This window comes from Anomalospiza imberbis, chromosome 24 (assembly GCF_031753505.1).
Source record: "Anomalospiza imberbis isolate Cuckoo-Finch-1a 21T00152 chromosome 24, ASM3175350v1, whole genome shotgun sequence".
NCBI lineage: Eukaryota > Metazoa > Chordata > Aves > Passeriformes > Viduidae > Anomalospiza > Anomalospiza imberbis.
This window is the reverse complement of record NC_089704.1, coordinates 5,317,434-5,341,352: the sequence shown is the minus strand read 5'-3', so window position 1 is coordinate 5,341,352 and position 23,919 is coordinate 5,317,434. Positions and strand designations below refer to the sequence as shown.

Genomic DNA, 23,919 nt, shown 5'->3' with positions numbered 1-23,919 from the left:
TCAGCTGGATATGTGTGTGTGTGTGAAGTGCTGGTATTGGCCGTGTTTCTCCTTTGCTGAACAATCCGTGTGGTTAGAAGGACAGGGAGAAAGCTTGGGATGAATCCTGCCATTTTCACACCCCAGATCTCCCAGTGCCCACCAATCCATGCTGACACCTCCCAGGGGCAGCCAGCACCCGAGCAAGGATTAGCTGGATGGGTTGCAGCTTGCCCACTTGCCTTTTATTCATTAGTTTTGTGGTGTTATTTTTTGTCATGGACCAAAAAGGGCCCAGCCGTGTGCCAAAGACATGTTGGTGCCAAGACCTCATTAGTGCAGGCCTCGGAGATCCTACTCCTCCACCTTGGTCTCTGAAGTGGTTTGTGTTGATGCCTTTCCCCACGATCCCAACCCCAGATATTCACCGAGGCCTCGGGGGCACAGCTTGGGGTGCCCTGAGGCACATGGGCTGGGAAGGAAGGTCTGCACTCCCTGGGTGTTGGGATACAGCAGAAGTGGCAGGTGGTGGCTCTTGGAGCTGGAAACCCTTTCTCCTAAAAGCCCAGGAGGTGTTCCAGCCAGGCTCCCACACTTGCAAATCAGGTTCTTGCTCCCCTGTATAGAAAGCTCTGGAAATGATCTCCAGGCTCTGGGTGAGCTCTGTCACAACCTCACTCAATGCCTCTTTGTTAAGAGCCATGTGAACTCCACTCTGCTTTGCACAACCTTGCCTCTGCTAAGCCTCTCACCAATTTCTCTCCCTCCTGTTCCCTGATACTCATCTCCCCCCAAGGGCACTGAAACAGCCCTTGGCAGAGTGTGATGAGCCACCCTTTGGTGTGGCAATATCATGACTGATGCAGATGTCACAGGGATCCCTCCTGATCCTTAGTCACAGCAGCTGGGATCTTACAGAAAGGTAAATCAATGCATCACACTTCAACCTGCACAAAGTCCCACAAAAGGACCTGATTTTGTGACAGCACCATGGCCACGGGCAGTGATGTCCCATCCATAGTCCCCTATCTCTCTCAGACACCGCAAATTTTCCATGAAGGAAAAGTGGGATGGAACAAGAGCCCAAAACTTTCCACTTGGTGGCACTTCAAAATTTCTCTGCTGGTGTTTCTGAATTAATCTTTCCAAAGGAAAACAAGGTCTGAAACACAACTCTTGTGGGGCAGAGCCTCCAGAACAGCCCAGGTGTGTTAGGCAGGGTGGGAAACATGGGAAAGAAGATCTAAATCCCAGCAGGGGAATTTCAGGTGGCAAGAAGCAAAGGTGTGAGGTGGCGCTTGGCCAAGAGGTTAGTACCTCTGCTGCTGCCAGGGAGGCTTTGCATTGATTGCCAGGCATTTAAATCAGGATTCTGCTCTCTTCCAAGAGCACAGAGCCTGCCTCGCCCTGCTGGGAGCCCGTTGCAATGGAGGAGTGGGCTCCAGTGAGTCAGTGGGCTCCAGTGAGTCACCCCCAGGGCCTTCCTGTGGCATCAGACCTTCACTGGAGGTCTCTCTGTCATCCACTGATTCACTCCTGCAGAGCCTGAGCACCACAGGGATTGTAAAACTTGAGTTTTACACAAAGGGAGGGGGAGCCTTAGAAGGAAGATGAGAGAGATGTGGCAAGATTATAGCTCCAGGTGACATGGCTGTACATGAAAGGCCTGAGATAACACTGGGATGGGGTGGGGGCACCCCAAGAGAGAAACTGCACGCCCAGACATCCCTTCCCCTTTCCCAGTGGGAGCTGGGAGAGATTTATGGGAGCTGTCGGGAAATGGCAGCGTTGTACAATGGCCTGCCTGGCCCTCAGCCAAATAAATCCCTCTCAAACAAGAAAGGACTAGGCTGGGCTTTGGCTTGCAAATGGGAAACACGGGGTCCTCTCCTCGGGGTCACTGGTTCAGACCCAGATCCAGCCCATGGCAGCAGAGCAGAGATGATTTTACCCCAGGACCAGTCAATGGCTTGTATTGAGCGAGGTCTCCAGCCAGGCCATCATTGGCTGCCTTTGGGATAAAGCCTTCTCCTGCCTATGCAGGATTTCCTCTCTGGGTAAATGGAGCACAAAGCAGCCTCAGGAGCCCCTGGAATGAAAGCTCTTCCCCAAAGGGCCTCATCCATCGATGCTCCACTTATTCCCTGTTACACTTTGGGAAATCTGGTCACTGAGACACCGCTGGGATTCACACACAGCCCCCAGGAAAGAGCATTGCCATGCTTGTCCCAGTGCTCCTCATCGAAAGAGAGGGAAGAAAAGCAGAGGCCAGGGTGGGATGGGACACAGACTGAAGAGAGAGGGATGACCACCAGACTAGACTACGAGTTATTCAACTCTGCAAACATGCCCAACTGCATCCAGCCAGGAAAAGGGCTGCAAAGCCGGGGAGTGGGATGGGAACAGCAGCCTGCCTCTGCTCCCAGCTCTCACTCCCTGCCGTTCCTTCCCTGGCTTTCTCACAGCCGCTTTGCTTCACCCCCCAAGTCACGGGGAGGGGAACATGCCCCATGGCAAAAGCAGAGAGGCTGGCAGAGCAGGGCTCCTGCAGAAAGAGCTGACACAGCACTGGGAAAGGCCTTCCTGCAATAAAGCTCCCAAAGCCCATGCTCAGCAACAAAGCACAAAGGCTCCGTCCCCGCCGCGCAGCGCCCGGCCCGCCCCAGCGCGCTCAGCTAATCCAGCAGCCAGCTGCCAGCTCCCACACACCTGAGCACACACGGGCTGCCCTGTGCCCCAGCCTGGCGTGCCCCAGTGCTGGGCACTTGGCTCATTTCCCCTCTCCTTATGGGCTGGATGTGACTCCAGCTCCTTCCTCAGCTCTTTTCCTGCTGTGTGCTCCCACCTGTCCAGGTAGCCCCAGGGAGGAGCTGGGTTGTGCTACAGCACTTAAGGGGAATTTGATGACAAATGTCCCTCAGGAGGTGGAGTGACACCAGTGCTGAGTGCCTCGGTGCCCAGAGACAAAGGTGTCCCTTCGAACACAACCTTCAACACTTTTGGGGGCCTCTCTCCAGATGTGCCACTTTTATTCCGAGCAGGAAGGTTGGGATCCCCACAGCTCTGGCAGGCCTCAATCCTTGTGGCAGGCTGGAATCACACATTTGCCCTAAAACTGTTCCCCCAAGTCCTGAGTCATGAGAGACAAGGCAGGACCAAACAGCAATCAGCTCCCCATGGAGCTTGGTTTCACAACTCCAGTCTCCTTTCTCCTGCAATTTCCACGTCACAATCTCCTTCCTTTCTCCAGGAATGTCTCTCCAGCCAGTCAATGCTTGTGCTTTTGATTTGCTCTCCTTCTACTGTAGCCTTAAACATCTTCCCACCCCTCTTGTGTCTCCACTACCACACCCCAGCCCACTCGCTCGCCTCTGCTCATCCCCAGCCACTATTCCACCAGTGGATGTGTCCAGGATGACATGCTGCACTAGGAAAAGCAGGCAGCTGGCCAGGCAAAGACAAAGAACCAAAAATCCAAGATTCTTCTCTCTGGAATCATCTCGCTGCCTGCCAGCAAGGAAAAAAAAACAAGGTCTTTTTGCTTACCATTTCTAACCTGTAAGCAAAAGAAAGAGGACCACAAGCAGAGCCAATGCTTATTTGGTGGTTGGGTGGGGAAGAAAAGCTGGAAAATCAAGTGTGGAGGAAGGGAATGAAGCTGGAGCTTTGAGAAGAGGGAAGCTAATTAAGCTGAGACTGTCCTGAGACCTTATCTTGATGGGCTGAGTCCCCAAATGCACACGAGTGTTTCTCTGCTCTGCCTCTTTTTTGGACTTCCTTGTTGCCTTGGATGTTGTTCAAGGAGTTCTGGTCCAGTGCTAAATCTCCTCACTATTAGAGCTCTCCAGGTGCTAAGGAGGAGAGATTTAATGAGGAGCTGTGAAGAGGGGATCAAGATAGTAACCCATGGAGAGCCTCATTTCCGAAAGGAGGGAACTTGAGACTGAAGAGATTCAATAAAAACAAAAATAAACTTGATGGCACAGAAAAATGAGAGAACATCAGATCCTTCCTTCCCTCGCTGGTCTGTGGGCTCGGAGCTGGAGCAGGAAATGGGGGAGCTCTCAGGGCTGGAGCAGGGAGTGACTCACTCGCCTCCACAATGGGAACGGGACAAAGCCGAAACTCTGCTGACTCAGGCGTGACTTCAGCGCCAGGGTTAATAACTGGCAGCCTCCTCTGGCTGGCCCCACCAGCCAATTCCCTCTGTCCCCACTCAAACCAAGCCTCTTTCATCAGGATAGATGCCCGGTCACAGGAAATTATCAAAGATCCAAATGCTGGTCTTGCGTCCAAAACGTGGTGAAAAATGCGGCCCTGCCAAACCCCGCTGGTGCTGGCCAGCCCTGTAATTTTCATGGAGAAGATTAAAACTCTGACTTTCCTATAGCTGAAATGTATGTTTAACAGTCACAGCTTTCTGCCTGTGGTTTTGCTTTCCTCCCATTATCTCTCAGGATATAACATATTGCTGATATCTCACTATCTCCCAAAGTTAAAAAGAAATGTTTCCTCCTCTCGCAAGCTGGAATGCCACGCTCTGTTCTTCTGCAATTTGTTTCGAAAGACAGAAACATGCATGTTTTTTTGTAACCAGGAGAATGTGATATATGTTCTGGTGGCTGACAAGTAGGGAAAAGCTTTGCAAACAAGACAAATGCAAACATGGCACCAACAGATGCAATGGACAGACACCCTTTGCTGCCTCCCCGCCTGTGATTTCTATTTTAATGTGTTTTTATCTTGCCCTAGAGATATCTCTGCAGGGAAGTGGGAAAGGCTTAGACCTCCCAGCTTTCTCTGGGTTGTTTAAAGATTCCTGCCCGTGAACAGCAGCCCAGAAAGAACAGTGAGCACAAATAACCCCAAATTCAGTGCTCTGCTTGATTTCCAGCCTGCTGCTGCTCAGCTTTCTTATCATCAAGTTCCCGTGTAAGGAATTTCTACAAATTTCACTTCTTTATGATCTCAGCAGAGCAGAGGCAGACACAGCTCCAGTCCTACCTGGGCCCCATCTGCAGGAATCACTCTGCATATTTATGGCAAAACCTTTGCATCTTCAAAAGGCTTTTCAAACAGCAACTAATTAATCCTCCAACACCCTGAGAGGCAGGAAAGCCTTATTACCCCTGCTTTCAGGGGTGGGGAAATCAGAGGTGCTGAATGACAAAGAGATGTGCCCAAGGCCACCCAGGCAATCACCGGCAGTCTCACCTGGTTAGAGGTGGGGATGTGCAGAGGATGGTGGCAATTCTCACCTGAGGAAGCAGGGATGGAGGATTTGTGGGGAGGCCCCACAGCCCCACCCGCCCTTCATGCAAATGGTCAAGTCACCCTCATTTCCATGGCTGAGGAAACCGAGGGAGATGAAGTGGAAAATCCATTTAATAGGCAGAGTGTGGAAACCTAAACATTGCCCAGTCAAGAGCTCCACTTGGAGTTCCCAAAATGTGGCTCACGATTTTACCAACCATGAGCAAACCGCTCGCAACCAAATCTCTGAGATTTTGTGCTAAGGACATGCCAGAAATTAGGAGAGACTTTGAGGCTGGGGGTGAGTGTGCCATTCACCCTGTGAGCAAAGCCAGCCCCACGTTTCTGAAATATCCCACATACTGAAAAAGAGTGGGGATAGATTAGATTTTAGGAAGAAATTCTCTACTGTGAGAGACTGGTACAGGGTTCCCAGAGAAGCTATGGCTGCCCCGTCCCTGGAAGTGTCCAGGGCCGGGTTGGATGGAGCTCTGAAGAACCTGGGATAGTGAGAAGTGTCCCTGCCCATGGCAGGGGGTGAAATGGGATGAACTTTGAGGCCCTTTTAACCCAAACCAGTCTGTGACCCCCGTGCTGGGTGGAGATGCAGCTCTCCCATCCGTTAAGGTCCCAGCCTCCATCCAGGCTGTCTGAGGAATGATTGCTGGGCTTAGAGGGGCCTGCAAGAGCCAGGACTGTAAACAAGTGACAAGACCACCCATTAAAGGCAGGCTGAGCAGGGGGAGGGGGGAGGAAAGCAGGGAGGGAGGGTCAGAGCCCAGCAGGGAGACCTCCCACCACGGGTCAAGCTCCCTCCTGCCCCATCCTCTGGGTGCCTGAGCTTTGCTTTCCTGGGAGACCAACACAGGTACAGCCCCTCTTCCCTGCCCAGAAAGGTGAGGACTGTCAGCAAGGGCTCAGGGAGACCAGAGCAGAGGGCAAGGCGGGAGGAGCAGGGAATTCTACAGAAAAAAAAAAAAAAAAAAAAGATTTCTCCTGCAGAGAGGAGTTCACAAACTCCCATTTCCCTTTGGATACCTCTCAGTGGGAGCAATACTCCTGGCTGAGTTAATTGGGGACTTAAACTCAGAAGCTGCATCTCCTTAGTGATTGCAATGCAATGAGGGACCCAGGTGAACTTCCAGGAAGAGAAATTAAAGATTTCTCCTTGCCTGATTATCCCAATCTCCAACCAAGGTGGCTTTGTGCTTCCAGGTAGCCCCAGGGAGGAGCTGGGTTGTGCTACAGCACTTAAGGGGAATTTGATGACGAATGTCCCTCAGGAGGTGGAGTGACACCAGTGCTGAGTGCCTCGGTGCCCAGAGACAAAGGTGTCCCTTCGAACACAACCTTCAACACTTTTGGGGGCCTCTCTCCGGATGTGCCACTTTTATTCCGAGCAGGAAGGTTGGGATCCCCACAGCTCTGGCAGGCCTCAATCCTTGTGGCAGGCTGGAATCACACATTTGCCCTAAAACTGTTCCCCCAAGTCCTGAGTCATGAGAGACAAGGCAGGACCAAAAAGCAATCAGCTCCCCATGGAGATCCATGCACGGGCAGCAGGATGGAGCAAGCCAAGAGCCAGCACCCCATTCCCAGCCTTGTGCTGGAGAAACCAGGCCTGGATTCTCAGGGTTAAACAGCTCAGTTGGCCTTAATTGACAGATTTTATTGATTTTCATGGTGATTTCACTGACTTTTGTTCAACTACATCAGCACCAGGCTCCCTGTTTCCTTCTCAGGGAACAAGCCACGTGCAGAAGGATGTGGATGCCAGATGGATTTTCCTGTGCCACTGGGGAGAGCTCCAGGGAGTCATTCTGCTCTTCCAAAGACCAGGAGGTCAACTGCTCTCAGGGGACTCCTGTGTGCTTTGTCTCAGCTCAGACTGGAGGCTGCCACAAAAATGGAAAGCATGCTATGAAAAAATAACCAGAGCTGGTGGAAAATTTTCCAGCACAGCATATTTTTCTGATGGAAAGTGTCACTTAGTCCAAGCCAAAACCATCTAGTGGAACGTGCTGATTTTGGCAAAATTCTATTAAAAAAAAAAAAAAAAAAGCCCTTTTGATAAGTTTGAAATGGTTTTTCCTTGTGGACTCTCATTTCTTTGAAATGGCATTATGGTAAAACATCAGCCAGGAGTGCAGCCAGGATGGGATGCTTTGGTTGCCATGCAATGGGGGCATTTTAGATGAAGCCAGGCCAAAGTTTTCTTTTGAAATTTCCTTTCTGTGGAAGTTTTCAATTGACAGCCACAAAGCAGAAGGAGACCTCCCTCTGAAACGCCCAAATCCCCACTCTGCCAGCCCATGCTGCGTTAGTCATCCCCGCAGCTGACCTTTCCAACAGCTCTCACCCCCAAACACAAATCACCTCCCTGTGGCTCTCCCCACCTTCACTCTCCACAGCCCACTCCAGGCTCTGATCCATCTGGATTCATCCTCTCCTGGGTCTCATCCCACCCTGTCCCTGGGTTAGGCATTTTCTGGGGGCTTGGGCCAGCCCTGCAAGCTGGGTGGGACCCACAGCCCCGCTCCAGCACCTCTCCCTCTGGATTCCCTGTCTGTTCCTCCTTCCTGACAGACGGATTTGCTCCCACCCTGCACCTGCCTGGTGTGCCCACCTCCTCCTCCTCCGTCTGCTGCTTGTGCCTTTCCACTCTCTAACAGCTCCAGGGGAGGCTGGTTGAGAGAACTCCTGTTCCTTTAGATTTGGGGGCAAAAAAGAGGGAGAGAGAGAGAGAGAGAGAGAACACCAACCAGGCTATTACGTTTTTTTAGCAGACATGACAATATGGACACAGTTCCTCCAGAAGATTGTGCATATTTTAAGACAAACTTTACCCCAAAAATGTCAGCCAGCTCTCCTGGTGGGAGGAAGAACGAAGGAATGAAAGGGTCCTCCAGGTTTCCAGCAGAACTTTTATCATGGAAAAGATGGGAACTCCTGAGCACCTTCCCCAGCACAACATTCTGCTGCCTCCCCCAAGGGCTGGAGTGAGGATGGGTCATAATATGGGTTAAATGGGTTACAAATATAGGTATAATGGGTTAAAAATACCACATTTCTCACAGGAGCAGTTCTGTCCTCCACCAGGGGAGTGCCCAGGGTGGGGGAAATGGCTCTGGAGACAAACCACTGGAGGCAGAAGCAGGGAGGCCTGGAGGGGAGATGGGCTGGGCTTTGCCCAGACAGGATATGGACTCTCCATCCCTGGCAAGGGATGGGACTCTCCATCCCTGGCAAGTCCCATCCATGGCAAGGTTGGATGGGACTTAGAGGAAGCTCTCCCTGCCCATGGCAGGGTGTGGAATTAAATGGTTTTTAAGGTCCCTTCCAGCCCAAAGCATGCTGTGACTCCATGCCTTGACCTCCCATGCCAGGACCATCTCCCAGGTGAGGAGGAACTGTGCAGAAAGAATCCCTGGGAGACAAGAACTCCTCCACAGAAGGATGGGACCAGCCTGGCTGTGGCTCCCCTCGCTGCTCCACCACCTCTGGACGTGGCAGCTGGGCTGGGGTTTCTCCCAGGCTGCAGTGTCACTTGTTTGTCACCCCTGCTCGAGCTAAGAGCTGCTCAGAAAACCACCTTTACTTGTTGCTTAGGGACCAGAGTGGCAGAGAGAACACAGCTGGATGCTTGGCTACCTAAAGAGATGGATGGGAGGATATAAATAGCTAATGGCAAGAGGAAAGAGGACAAAAAGTCCCATTTCCAATTTGGTAAAAAACTGACCAGAATAGTAGTGGAAGAAGCCTTCCAGAAATAAACATGTGGGTATTAAATTAATGGAAAATGAATTAAAAGAGAAGACAGGGAAAAGAGACTAAAAGGAGATTCTGAACCTGTTTGAACAGTAAATTGTCCCATCTTGGAAAAAGAGTTTATGTCACCTGGGCGCCACAAACCGTTACTGGAGGTAACTTCAGAGTGACAAGAGGCAGTGGAGAAGGAAGATAAGTATGTAGATAAATGTCATTAACCCCTGTTAGTGCAGGGCTTAGAGAGTTCAAAGGCTCAATCTGCAGTGAAGGGTGGAGGTCTCAGGAATTGTCTGGCTTGTCTGTAAAAACTCTGAGAGGAAGCAGTTGAATAAACCGAAAGTTTCTTCCAGGCTTGGGAGCCTCCTGTTTGGGATGCTGTCACAACACCAGGGCTGTGACAGTCTGGGGATCTCAGCAGATTAAGAAGGGGGAGAGGTGATCAGTCCAAGTGTGCCAAGGTGTGTTCTGCCTCTGAGGTCATCCTGTGCCCTGACCCACAGGGATGGAGCAAACAGAGCACAGAGGATGAGAAGGATGTGCCCCAAAGGGAAAGGAAGAGCCTTCCCTGAAGGGAGGGACACACCTTCCTCGGGAGAGATCCCATCAGAGAGCAACAACAGCCCTGGAAAGGAAAATAACAGGCTCTTCTCAAGGTGAGCGGAGGGAGCCCAGTGAGATCCCCACGGCTGCTCCCAGCCCTCTGGGTGATCCAGCCTCAACAAACACCCAGACAAGGACTGGGACATTTTGCTGTGGATGACCCCAAGCAAAGGACTCAGACAGGGAAGCAACACAAAGCCCGAGAGGAAGAGGAAGTTTACAGCTGTCCTCAGAAAAGTGAGCGTGGCCTTTCCTCTCAGAGCTTCCACATCCCCTGGGAAAGCACAACAACTCATCTGCAAGTCTGCACAGAGCCCTTTGGGAGCTGGAACCTCGGGCCTGACAACTCAGTGGCAAAGTGTGAATCCAAAGTAATTGCACTGTTTGCTCTGGGAATACTCCAGATACACTTGGCATCACAGAGGAACACTCTGAATTCTTTCCTTGTAGGATTTACAAACCCCCTCTTTCTTTACATCCTTAGGATTTTCTCCTCTCCCTTCTTTCTTTCCATTGCAGTGATTTTAGAAAAAGGCATTCGGGTTTCTGCCTTCACTCTCTGCCTGTGTAATGAAATGTTTTTAGCCTTGCAGAGGGGGGGTTCTCTGGAGCAGACACTGAGGGCAGGGTCCCTTGGGTATAAAGACAAACGATCTGCAGGCAGCTGCTGGGGCTGCCGGGTTAAGCCATTTTAATTACCTGCAAGCAGAGCACCAGCCAAGGAATGGCCAATGTGCAAAGCAAGGCCTGCTGGGATGTCTCACCAGGCTCCTGCTGATCCTCTGTTAGATTAAATTCTTGGGTGAGAGCTGCCCTACGGTTTTATGGCAGTGGGGATAACTCCCTTCACCCATGTTTGGGCTGGGGCAATGATCCCAGAGCTGTGCAACTGCAAACCTCCCACCTGGGTGACTCCACTGCGAAACCCAAGGAGCTTCAGCAGGGTTGGAAGCTGTTACTTTTCCATTCCTAACACAGCAGAGAGGCAGATCACCCGTCTCTATCTGTCCCCATCCTACCAAGCCCTTCCCAGCTCCCAGCAGGTCCCCGTGGTCCCCTCATATCCCTTCATCTTCCTCAGATGCCCACAGCAAACCCGGGGGAAGGAAAATGGTGTTTGGCTGTGTGTCTGTGTGGGCAGAGGGAAGGGAAGGAACAGATCTTTCCCGAGGGACTCAGATGGGAGTCAGGGCTGAGCAGCTGCTTTCCCCAGGCAGGGATGGCCATTTGGGGCACCCTGGCTTTGTGTGAAGGCATCTGAGGATATGGCAGGGCTCCTTCCCAGCAGGAACGTGGCAAACTGTGCTGTCAAAAACTCCTGCATGTGCCTAACTCCCTTCTGCCTCCTTCCCAAGCACTCCGCAGGGCAGCTCAAGCTGATCCAGGGAATGCTGTCCCCTCTCAGCTGGCAGTGGCTCTGCTGCACAGACCTTCTTGGCTCCCTGCCTCCCATTCTCCCCCATGCCTGCAGGTACTGGGAAAGCCACAGCTGGGTCCCACGGGACTCAGGGTCCCCATTCCTTCCATTTCCCTTGCCCTGGTGCATGGGAAGCCGCACCCTGACCTCTTCCAGCTCCGACTTGCTTTCTCAAATTGGGCCGGTTTTGGGCAGGACGTGCCCGGACCTGCCACCTCCTCCCCAAGCCTTTGAAGGCAGCCACGTAGGCAGCTGCACCCCGCAGACTTTCGTGTGGAAAAGCCACAAATCCCTGAGTCACCTGGCTTCAGCCTGTGAAGCTTCCTGTTCCCTCTCTCGGTGGGACAGACAGGCCAGGACAACAGGACTCCCTTCCCAAAAACTCCTGGGAAGGCAGGCTTCTGTGCCAGGCTTGGGAGCAGGATTTTGGACCTCACAGTGGGAGAAGGGGAGGTCTTTGTGCAGGATTTTGGACTCAGGATGGGAGAAGGGGAGGTTTCTGTGCAGGATTTTGGACTCAGGATGGGGGAAAGGGAGGCCTTTGTGCAGGATTTTGGACTCAGGATGGGAGAAGGGGAGGCCTTTGTGCAGCCCGCTGTGAGAAGGGGGAAGGGGACAAGGGACAGGGATTCCTGGTGCCACAGCAGATAAGCAGAGCAGATGGCTCCCTGCAGGGCAAGCCTCAGGTCAGGGGGTTCTGGTGTTCTTCAGCCTCAGCAAAGGAACCCCAATGCTTGGGGCTCTGTGCTCAGCACTGACCAATCTCCCCTTTCCAGAGAGCCCCTCTCCCCCTCAAATCCACTTCCATCCCATTCACCCACTCTCCCTCTCCCCCCAGTGCTCTCCATGGAAGGCTGGGGCTGAGCTGGGTGTGGGAAGGAGCCACCTGACAGGCAGGGCACAGAGCAGGTTGTGTGCACAGGGAACATTTCAGGGAAGAGGAAACACGTGCTGTATTCCAAGTACACAGGGCTCGGAACAAAACCCTCCTGGATTTCCGCAGCCCCAGCTCCCAATCCCCCACCAAGGCCATTTTCTCAGCCAGAGAGACAATGGAGACCTGACATAAACAATCCCATAGGATCAGCACATGGATACCCAGCCCGCCCCCACTGCTGCCTCACCTCCCCCTCAGCTGAGCTGAGGCCAGCAAGACACAATGTGTAATTAGGTTAATGAGCTAAGCACGGATTTTAATTGGGATTCCCCAATTTACTGGTCTATCTCCTCCTTTTGTTTTACTGCTGGTGCAGGTTCCTAAAAGCTGCCCTTGCTAAAGGCCCTGATATTAGAACGGTCTTACGGATCTTTAATTGTATTTAATCATCGAGGTAATTAATGATCCTTGAGCAAAATGGAGATTGCATTTAGAGTAGTTCCAGTCTTGCCCTTTAGCATCTGTTGTTTCTGGGCACAGGAATTCTGCAGGCAGGCAGTAGAGGGGCTCACACAGAGCCAGACAAAAGGATGGAAGAGAGAGGAGAGCGGTGGGGAGAGAAGGGATTGGGGGAAAAAAGCACATTTGAAATGGAGAAGGAGCTGAGTAGAAGAGAGGGAAGCAGGGAAAGGGAAACAATGTCATTCCTTCTCCTCACAGACAGGAGCCATTCAATGCCAGAGCCTGGACTGTTGGATGGCTGGTTGTTCCCTGTATCCCCAAACTGGACAGCCTTGACTCAGACAACTCCCACGAGACAACCACCCACTGCTGCTGCTCCCCTTCTCCATTCCTTGCTCCCCCCTGGCACCGTTTCACAGCCCTTTTTTCTCAGGGAGACATTCCCAAAGTTCAAAACCTTGAGCTGGAACAGTGCAGAGGGGGAGTGATGGGCAGCAAGTCCCAGCACGTCCCCTCTCTCCCAGGCCACAAACCGTGCACCTCCCATCCCTGCTCCCAACCCCTCCGCTTCTCCCGGAGCACAAAGCAAGCCTGTCCAACCAGAAACGGGGCTGCCTGCTCCAACTTGCCCCAGAAAAGCAGATTTAGTGAGAAATGTCACAGGCAAAGCAGCAGCAGGGACTTGGAATCAGCCCTTGTGTCTTGGGACATATCAGAGCTGTCCTGAGCACAGGGATGTGTGAGCAGGGAGCTGGAGGGGGCTGTGCTGGCTTGTTGAGGAATGTCCCCTGGCTCCCAGCCCCAGTGACAAGGGACAGTTCAGCCCAGGGAATGCACTGCTCTCCCCTCCTCCAGCTCCAGTGAGGCTGAGTGCAGAACAGTTGCACAAATTGCACATGAAGCAGTGCAGCCTGGTAGTGGGGTGATATTTGGGACTGCACGAGTCCTCCTCAAAGGAAAATCCAGCTGCCACAGCAGATCCCCCTTCTCATTCCCATTCTGGCAGGCTCTGTGCTAGAGCACAGTGAAAGGTCCTGGCGTGGTGCTGGAATGAGCCTGCTTTCATTCTGTCACTGCAAATGAGCCCCAGCGTGGCTCCAGATCGGGCCCAACTTTGTGAGTTGGGGCTTGCACAGAGGAGTTGCTGGGCTGGGCTGACATTTCCAACTGCCCACAAGCTGAGCTCCTCCAGCTTGGGGCAGCCTGCGGTCAGGGGTAAGGGCTGGGGGCCGAGTTCCCCTCCAGATACTGAATGAAAGCCCAGTTCTTCCTGCAAACCTGGGGCTCTGTTGCCATGGGAAAGGCACTGCACAGAGCCAGTCCTGACTGGGAATCTGCCCCTTCCCACTCTGGAACAAGCTGCCTTCCCAGGCAGGTTTCAGCTTGCTTGGGCCGTCAGCTTGGCGGATCTCATTTCTGGTGTTTTCTTCTCCTTTATTGCCTCCTGATCTGCCCCAGGGCTTGAGAGAGGGCTGCCTCCTCCTTCAGAGCATTAGCAACCCTGCCAGTTTTCCCCACTTGGAATATTTCATGCACAGGCCCTTCTTTCTCCCACGCTCCCTCCCCATCCACCTTCTCCATCCCGCGTCCGGCTGTGGCTCCTGTGGCTCCTGAGCCTCCAGGAGCTGGCACGGTGCAGGTGGTGCCCCTGCTCCCTGGGCATCACCCCTCCAGCCACAGCGCAGTGGGGCAAAGGGGAACACGAGATGGGAGATACTGGGAGAGCAAGGAGTGACACCCAAAAACGGGGGACATGGAGCGAGCCAGCACAGAGGGGACAGGAGGGGAGGAAGTCACAGGCCTGTCCACAGGGATGGGCCCTGAAAAGGGGCACTGCAGTGGGGAATAAAGGGCTGGGAGATTGGGAAAGCCTGGCTACAGATGCTGGGAAGAGAAGAAGGGAGAGATGTTGGAATCAGAAATGCAGGGAATTCTCAGAAATTTGGGCCTGTAAGCCAAAGCTTAGAATTAAACACAGGATTTGATCTGACACCTTGGAAAAGGCTTCCAAACGTAGGTGATACCTTTGGTCCTGCTCCCACAAAACCCCCACGCTGGCAGAGGAGGGTCCAGCCTCCGTGCCAAGGCTGATCTCCACAGCCCCTGATGCTGGGAATGGCTAAGCTGATTGCAACAGCCCCGGAGATCTGCATCTAGCCTCTCCTCCCTCCCAGCACACCAGATCAGGCCGCCTGATTGTGTCATTTATTCCCCCATAAACAAAGCAGCCAAAGGAGAAACCCAGCCCAGAAATGAGAACCCTTCCTGGAGACACAGCTGGGCCAGGCAGCAGGAGCAGGGCAGGGATGAGGCTCCCTGGCCTGACCTCACTTGGGCTGGAGGCACAGCAACATCACCTACAGCTGGCAAAGACCCCTGCTGGGTCTATCCTGCCCCACAGCACCCTCAAAAAAAGCACCTGGAGGAGAACACAGCCAGCCCTTGAGCTTCAGGGCAGGAGCTGATCCTGGTTGCCACAGCAGGGAGGAGCTGCCCCTTCCAGGCACGTTCCCTGCTGTCCGTTCTTCCCTGCCGCCACTACCAAGAGCTTACCCTGGGCTGAACGGCAGGCCCGAGGTCCTAACCCAAAATCTGCAGCAGTGGGGCTCAGATCCTGCTGCCTGCTCACAGGGGTCGTGCTATATCCCGTCAGGGAGCGACTCCAAGAGCTCACACCCTCCTGTGGGGATGCAGGACTCCAAGGTTCCTGTGCGTCCCTTCCAGCTCTGATATTCTGTGATTCCAGCACTGCAGTGCAGCCTGACCTGGTGAGCAGCCCCAGCTGGGATCCCACGGAGGCACTGCCCTCTGTCCCACTCTCACCAGGCCATGGTGGCCTGCACTGGAGCAGAGGCTGGGCAATTCCAGCATCCCCAGAGCTGGAACACCCCGAGGAGCAGGGGTATTGTAAACGCAGGGGAGCTTGGTGGGAAGAAATGCTGATGTTTGACTCTACTTCAGAGGGTTGAATGATTTTTTTATTGTAACTATACTATAATACATTAATATACTATTTAAAGGAGATACTAAAATTATAAACTTACTTGTTCTAACTACTATATCTAACTCACAACTCGTGACTCTCTCTGAGAGTCTAGACACAGGTGCATCTGATTGGCTATTAGGCTTAAACAATCTTCACTAGACTCTAATTAAGTAATCACTCTAGGTAAACAATTCTTTAAACACATTCTATATGTGAAATACAAGGAGCAGAAATAGAAATTGTTTTTTTCTTTTTTGCTTTTGGGTTGTTCTATGAAAAAATCTTGAGAGAGAAAGAAATGTGCTTACCACACAGGGGCTGGGCCCCTCTTTGATAACCTCACCCCGTGCCCCAGCTCAGTGCACCGGAGCCCCTCCAGCTGTTTTGGGGAGCTCCCCCTCAGCCAGGGCTGCCCCAAGCGGGGCTGGAGCTCTCCCTGGAGCTGCTCAGCCTGGCTGTGGTGCCTTCTCCTGTGTGGGGCTGTGCTGGAGCTGCTCAGGGGTGATTTCCCTCTCTGTGCGTGCCAAGGGCAGCCAGCAAAGCACTGGCTGTGTCTGAGCTCTGCCTTCCCAGGAGGAAGGGGAAGAGGCAGCGTGGCAGGCTCAGAGACAGCACGCAGGCACCTGACTCACACTTCCCATGTGTTTTCCCTTTCTCCCACCCTCCAGAGCACCTCTGGCTCTGCCTTCCTGGCACCTCTGCACACAACAGCATCGCTCTGCCGTGCCAGGAGGAGCGGCCTGACAAATTCACAGCAGCGAAATTCAGCGTACAGGGAGCCAGGGCTGTGGGAAGGAGAGGGCAGGGGGACTCACTCGGCCCTGTCACACTGCAGAAACACTTCCCTGTCACCCCTGCAGAGCTCAAAAGCTCTGCGCTTCACAAACATGAACGCATCCAGCAACTGGAAGCACCACAACAGGAGTGTATAGCCACAAAACAGCAAAAAGCCCCCACTGTCTGCTTGGCACTGCTAGATCAGACAGAATCAGGCCAAAGCACGCAGAGAGATTGCCTGAAAACTCCTCTTGATCCACTGCTTTCGTTTTTTCACAGAGGTGGAAAAAGAGCAAAGGATCTTGAGGGAGGCAGAGAAGTCACTGGCTGAATGCACAGCCTATGAAACCTCGCCAAGTCACTGAGAAACCTCGGAACCACTCCTCAAATAGATTTTAAATGGAGTCCCAGGCCTTCCTACACTGAGGGTGATGAAGAATAAAATGAGCTGAGAGCTTTTCAATGCACACACTGAGGACAAATGGCTTTTTAATTGATAATGCCAGGAGCTGGAGCCAGGGGATTCATCAGCGATGTTTTGGCACCTCTCAGGACTGCAGGATTCTGCCCACACTTGTGTTAAATGACACATTAACAGAAGCAGGAGTGCAAGAAGAGTGCAAGGACTTGGAGTAGCTCAAAGAACTCCAGAAGCTGCTGCCAGAATTCATCTCTGAGTCCACCTATGGAGAGCAGCTCCTGCAGTGCAGACAGCAGCTCCCAGGCAGCTCCTTTGGCTTGGACTGTCCCCTGCCACACCACAGCTGTCCCAGGGGACAGGGATTACCTGCAGTGAGCACAGGAGATAATGCTTCAGCTTCAGCCCAGTCATCCCGCCCTGTCTCATCCCCAGCTTTGGGAGGATGTCCTTGTGCCCTGCCCTTGTGCCCTGCCCACCCTGGCTGTGTTTTCTGCTCGCCATTCCCCTCAGGAAGCTCTTCCCAGCCTTGCTGTCAGAGTTATGTGGCTCCTGGGACCCTGTGGGAACCCAGGCAAGGAGATGAATCTTGGAGAGACAGTAATTACTTCTGTCAGGTTAATAAATTAATAAATCTCCCATTTATTCTCCAGATTTAATTTCCAATCCTTGCATTTTTCTCTTCCTGCCATGCAAACACACCACAGAAAAATACGGGAAGGCAGAAGAGAAGCAGGACAGGGGGAAGGACGCTCCAAGAAAGGGCCACCTTCCCCACTGTGAAGCTGTTAAGCATCTCCAAGCCACTGAAAGGGCTCCTAAAGTTGCAGAAAGGTGAGAGGAGGAGGAGAAACTCTGCCTGCACAATGAGCAGCCCCCCTTGATGGAAAAACCCAGCTCACCGTGCAGACATCTTCATCTTGGCTCTCTGTCTGCACTCACTGCAAAGTCAGTGAGGAGAAATTCGTAATCCAGGCACTCTGCATAGGAAATCTACCTTGGGCTGGATAAATCTGGAAGTGCCTATTTTTTCCCTTGGACACGAGGGAGTCTGGATGATTTGCTCCACTTTTTCCTTTTTGTTTCAAAGCAGGGTCTTGCAGGGAACTCAGTGAAATTGAGCATCTCTCATTGACCTGGACAAGAGGGAGAGCTCTGCTCATCCAGACACTTCCCCAGTCACTGCTAAAATCTCTTGTAGAGGAGACCTCAGCCTCTGTTGTCTCAAGGAGCTGCTGAGCTGGAGAACCCATTTCAGGAGAGCCTTTTCTCTTCAGAAATCACTTCTGAAGTGCTGCTCTCCTTAGTGGGGCTTAACCAGGACAGCCACAAGGAGAACATCAGCTGAGCCTGTCTCCTCCTCCTTGGCACCACTGCTTCTTGCCCAAATTTCTGAGCAGAACTTGCCTTTCCCCTTCTCCCTTTGCAAATTCCCCCTCTGAGAAAAGCGACACCGGCTGCGGGTCAGATTTCAGACTCATCACTTAAAGATGATGCGTTTTGGCCCAGTGCTCAGTCCAGCCTTGGTAAAATGATGCTTGGTCCCACCCCCTGCTGCCCTCCTGGACCAGTCTGAGGCAGAGGCAGTGCAAACCCAGCTGGCTTTGTTGCAGGGGAGGAGGCACTGCAAGGACCTGCCCCTGTTTCCCAGCTCAGCAGAGCTCAAGTGGAGCATCCATGTAGAAATAATAGGAAGGGGAGGAAAATTAGGATCCTACTGTGGGCCATCAGGTCTTTTCCATTCCTTTCCCAGTCATACATCCCTGGATGACCCTGGATTCCCTGCCTGGCTTGCAATTTCTTGCTGGCAAGCACACAGGCAGGAGGATGAGAGGCTTGATGCCAAAAAAATAGGTGGTCAGAGCAGGAATAGGAGCAGAGACATTAGAGAAGCCAACAGAATCAACCTCTCCTGCTCAAAGCATTCCTCTCCTGAGCATCCCAGACAGCAGCACGCTCACCTGTGCAGGTGCGGGGCTAAGCCAGCGCTTTTCCTTGTTACTTTGAGGAGGCAGAAAGCAAATCCCCCAAGGATCGCCACAACCCATGGCCACATTCCGGGCACAGAAGGTAAAAAAAAAAGCCAGAACAAAAGGCAGCAGCGGCTCCCTGCCCCCTCCATGCAGATGTCCGCTGGCTGCTGCCTAATCCGCCCGGGCAGCCAGGCAGCAGTGTCACCCCGCGGGGGACAGCGCTGTCCCCTCCCGGCGCCCCGCACAAAGGGGGGGTCAGCGGGGCCGGGGGCGGCTCATCCCCGCTCCACCGAGAGCAGGAACAAAGCGCCGGGGCCGGGAACTCAGCGCAACCAACAGCATTTCCATGCTAATGAGTGCTCCCGCTTCCATCCCGCCGCCCGTGGCAAATTGGAGCGAAAATCCAGGCATGAGAGGATGCAACTTTTATGTCCGATGAGCGTCGCTGGGCTCCAACACCAATCCTCTCCCTCGGTTTATTTTTAATTGACTCCTACTAAGCCAGAGTGCATTTTCATCCGTTCCAAATGGAGCAGCTGTTGAAACTAAAAATCAGCAGCAGAAAGTGCGGACGTTTCTGTTTTGCGGTGTTCACTCCTCAGCGCTCCATTTCCAAACCTCAGCAGCCTGCCCAGAACAAAGGATGCCTTGGTGCAGAGCATTAACCCCATCCTGAAACCTCCGAGTCCCCATCCTTGCAACCCTCACATTCCACTCTGAAAGCCTCACATTCCATCCTGAAACCTCTGCATCCTCACCCCGCATCCCTCGTGTCCCCATCCTGACATCCTCATCCTGTAGCCCTTGATATCCCCATCCTGCACCTCTCACATCCCCAAACTGCAACCCCTGCATCCCAATCCTGCATCCCCAACCTCCCCATCCTGCATTTCTCATGTTCCCATCCTGTACCACTCACATCCCCACCCTACACCCTCTTATATCCCCATCCTGCAGCCCTAACACCCTATCCTGCATCTCTGATATCCCCATTTTGCAAAATCTACATCCCCATCTTGCATTCCTCACATCCTCATCCTGCATTCCTCACATCCTCATCCTGCACCCCTCAAATCCCCACCCTTCAACCCCTGCACCCCCATCTCGCCTCCCTTCCATCCTCATCCTTCAAAATCTGCATCCCCAACCTGGATCCTTCACATCTCCATCCTGCAGTGCCAGGTCTCTGGAATTATTCTCCCTCCCTGGATCCTGCACCAAGTGTCACCAGCACGGTGACAATGTGCAGTGCAAGGTGAGCCTGGAAAAGCTCTGTCCCCAGACAAGCAGTGCTTCAACCAGCAGGGTCAGCACAGTTATCCTGTGCACAACTGGCCAGCACACAAACCCCAGCACCTCAGAAAAGCCCTGGCAAGGCTCTGACCCCTGGAGTGGACAGCTGGACTGCAGGAGCTCATCCCAAGGCTGGGATTTAGCAGGCAGGATGTTGGGATCAGGCACCAGAGCTGACAGGATTTGGTCCTGCTCACAAATAAGCTGTGCCCTCCTCCACGAGGCAAACACCAGCTGGCCAAGTCGTGGCTATCCCACTGCTCAGTCCCAAGGGATAATAATCCACAGACCTGGCACTACAGAATCCACTGGGGATTGCCAAATCCCTGCACCAAGCCAGAGCCAACATGGAAATGCTGCAAAAGGGAGCCCCTGGGATGGAGCCCGGGAGCTGGGACAGGATCCCTCAAGCAGAGGTTGAGCTGTGGGGTCTGGCTGGCTCTGAGGACATCCAGAATTCACTCCCTGCAAAGAGGGGGACAGCCAGTTCCTAGGGGTGTTCTTGCAGGTAGCCTGGCCATGGAGTCCAGCTGCTGGAGAGGTTTCTGTACGTGGCAAGAGTTGCTAATGGGGGAATAAAAACTCAGCTTCCCTCAGGAGTTTGCAAGAGGGTTTCTACAGGAGCAGTTGTCCAGGACCTGGATCTCTAATCCCAACAAAGCCAGAGGGAATCTGGATCCTGGTGTAGGAAGGACATCCTTCTCTCCTTGTCTTCCTTGGAGAGCAGAATGCAAGCCCCAAGAAGGAGCAGGAGGAGGGGGGGTGGATCCAGGTAACACTTTGCTGGCACATGTCATCAGGGCTTCATCTGTAAATAACATTTCACACCAGGGGCATGCTGAGTGCCAGTCAGTTCAGGTGCTTTGGCACCTATCAGGTTTGCTGGGAGCTGAGGTGTTCAGCAAATCTGTCACTGACCAGTGTGCTCCAGTCTTAAAATAATTGATTAATTAAAAGCTGACCCTGGGCTTTTTTTTTTTTTTTTTTTTGAAGGTCTGTCCCTAGCTCTAAACCCCGAAAAAGCCATTTTAATCTTTTGCCAACCAAACAAATCCAGCTTCAGACCTCTGATTAAATATTAACAACTTAGCACAGACCACAAGCAAGCTCCACAGCTATTTATTGCTCCAAAGGCAGCTGCAGCAAGAAGCACAGAACAAAACAAACAAAAACCAGCCAGGAACGAACCGTGTCATCCACATCAACAAGTTTCCCTTGTGTGCTTGAGTCAGCTCGGAGCCAGGGGGCATTTCAAGCACATTTCACTGGACTCAGAGCTTGGGGACCTGGTGCTGTTGGAGCCCTCCCAGCTCCAGATGCCTCCCAGCACCCCTTTCTGGAGTGCTCCATGTGCTGGTGATGTCAGTGGTCCTCACTTTGGATCTCACTGCAAAACCCCTGCGATGCCTGAAGAGTTCGGTGAGGGTGAACTGGTGACTGGCTGGATTTATCAGCCTTTCATCCCCCTTTCCAAGCCCACTTTGGGGCTGGCAGAGGCCTGGCAGTGACATTTAGGGACACAGAGATGCGATGAGGGCGTGCAGGAGGCACTGAGCCCACCAGCAGCCAGGGGGGTCAATGTTTGTCCCTGTGCAGTCACAGCCAGGTCCAGGTGTGGGACACCACTGGAACCAAGGTCAAAACCCCCAAACTGCCCGGTGTGCCCCCGCTTTGTACACCCCACACATCCACCAAGGCTTTTCCCCAGTATCACTCCATCCCCTGGAGCAACGGGACAAAAGGGGCTTGTTCCCCTCTGCACTGCTGATCATGACTGGAAATCGCAAAGCAGCTGTGCCTGTGTTCGGGTGCTGAGCCAGGCTGGGATCCCCCTCCCCACCTGATTTCCCAGGCTCAGGTTTCTGACGCACAGGATCAAATAACCCATCACTCAAGGCAAGATATTATCCCTTATTACCAATTCCATGCAAACAGCTCTGCTCTTCCCAGGATTAAAAGCCAATTAAAGAGCCTTGCTTTTCAAGGGGAGAGGAAGATGAGAGGAGGGGTTTTTGTTGGTGTCTGGCTGGTAGGAAATATCCCCCATAAGGACTATCGATGAGTTCTTTTCAGATCACATTGATTTTGCTCAGAACCATTTGGGACTCGTGTCTCCAGAGGAAAAAGAGAAACACAAAGAGGACAACAACAAAATCCCCACAAGCCATGTCCTAAAAAGGAAAAAGAAAGAACTTTTATTTGCAGGAGGATCAATGGTGTTTGCTGAAGTCAGCAATTGGTGTTTTGGGTTTCAAAGCTTTCTCAGGGCGAGGGAGCCTTACTCTCAAGGTGAAGAGTAAGCTCATAAATCTGGAAGAAGCTTCAAGCCCAGAATCTGCTGATTCCCCACTGCAGGGAGGGCAGAGCCAACAGGAAAAGGGCATTTGCTCTGCAAACAAGGAGCAGGATGAGCGCTTGTAAATCGCTGCTCACAAGGGAACAGGTGACATTCAGCCCTGCTGCACTCAGATCTGGGATAAAGGGGAGCACAAAGGTGACTTTAAGCCAGCTCTGCATTCACCAGGGCCATGTGAGCATCTGGTTCCTCATCCCAGCTCTCAGCACAAGCCTCAGGTCTGAGGTTGGGAAAACAAAGCTTGTCTTCAACACTCGACCCCAGCTCTGAAGCCTAAAATCATGGAAGGGGTTGGAAGGGAACTTAAAGGTCAACTTCCCATTCCCTCGCCATGGACAGGGACATTTTCCAGGTTGCTCCAAGCCCTATCCAACCTGAAATGCCTCACATTGCCTCCTGCCCTGGGAGCAGACGTGTCCAGGGATGTGTCCAGGGCAGAGGGAAAGCCAGAGATGGGAAAATCTCCAGCTGGGACTGCAACCAGCCCAGCCAGACTCCACCACAAAAGGCACAGGGGGAACTCACCCCATTGATCCCCCTTCCCCGGACTGAGGAGGAACAACCACAAAAAGCCTCGTCATCAAAACCCCAGCCTGCCTCTGCAGCAAGTGTCCTCCCCAAAAGGAGCCCTGGGTTTAGGATCACAGGATCGTTAGGGTTGGAAAAGCCCTCCAAGATCATCGAGGGCAATCTTTGCCCAAACACCCCCTATCACTAAACCACAGAGCTTCCCCCAGCCTGCTCCTGTTGCCCCCGAGCCCCAGTACCTCCAGTTTGGACCCAGCTCCTGCCATCCCTGCCACTCAGAGCAGCCTTCTGGTGCCAGGGGTGCGTGTTTAGCACACCCACCCACCTCAGCAGGCAGGTAGGTGACCCCTCAAGGTCCCCTGCAAACCTGAATCATCTTCTGTTTCTATCAGGATGCTAAACTAGCACAAAAACATGTCTGTCTTTCTGTCAATCTGTCACTTCACGTTCACTTCACTTTCATCTGTCAAACATTAGCCCAGATCTCACTGTCAACAAGCAGATATTTATTTGTTGTTTCCTCTTTTGTTTGCTTTTTTCCCCAGGCCATTTCCACTTGAGATACACCCAGGCAGGCAGAGCCATACGCACACAAATAGCAGGGCACCATTTTCACTCCATTCCAGGCTTTTTTTACTGGAAAGACTGGGAGTAACTTGCTCTGACAAGTGACTCTTGGCATTAAAACCAAGCTGCCAGGCTCTTCTTGGTCACACCTGGTTAAGGTGAGGGGATCTGGGCTGGGCAGAGATGATCTTGAAGGTCCTTCCAACCCAAACCAGTCTGGGATTCCATGGGAATGGCTCCAGGGCCGGGGCAGAGGCAGAGCCCCCGTCAGAGCATCCTCACTGCTTGTGGCCATGCCAGGCGGGCAGGAGAGCTCCCAGACCTCACCTAAGAGATCCAGACCTCACCTGAGAGCTCCCAGACCTCACCTGCACAGCCCCAACTCCCACCTGAAGAGATCCAGACCTCACCTGAAGAGATCCAGACCTCACCTGCACAGCCCCAACCCTGACCTGAAGAGATCCAGACCTCACCTGAAGAGATCCAGACCTCACCTGCACAGCCCCAACCCTGACCTGAAGAGATCCAGACCTCACCTGAAGAGATCCAGACCTCACCTGCACAGCCCCAACCCTGACCTGAAGAGATCCAGACCTCACCTGAAGAGATCCAGACCTCACCTGCACAGCCCCAACCCTGACCTGAAGAGATCCAGACCTCACCTG

The 23,919-nt window shown here is 52.9% G+C and overlaps 2 protein-coding genes and 1 long non-coding RNA gene across 8 annotated transcripts in view; all 3 read right to left on the bottom strand.

Moving 5' to 3' along the window:
* THY1 (Thy-1 cell surface antigen) overlaps nt 1-23,919 on the bottom strand; it is a 393,200-nt gene that overhangs the window by 143,975 nt on the left and 225,306 nt on the right. The gene's annotated exons all lie outside the window — the stretch shown is intronic.
* The window catches only part of NECTIN1 (nectin cell adhesion molecule 1), a 90,895-nt gene that overhangs the window by 52,384 nt on the left and 14,592 nt on the right, over nt 1-23,919 (bottom strand). The window lies entirely within an intron of this gene.
* LOC137462135 (uncharacterized) lies at nt 7,294-9,364 on the bottom strand. The gene is made up of 3 exons (XR_010993597.1): nt 9,220-9,364; nt 8,079-8,101; nt 7,294-7,938 (listed from the first exon to the last, which is right to left on the bottom strand). It is a non-coding gene; the product is annotated as an uncharacterized lncRNA (long non-coding RNA).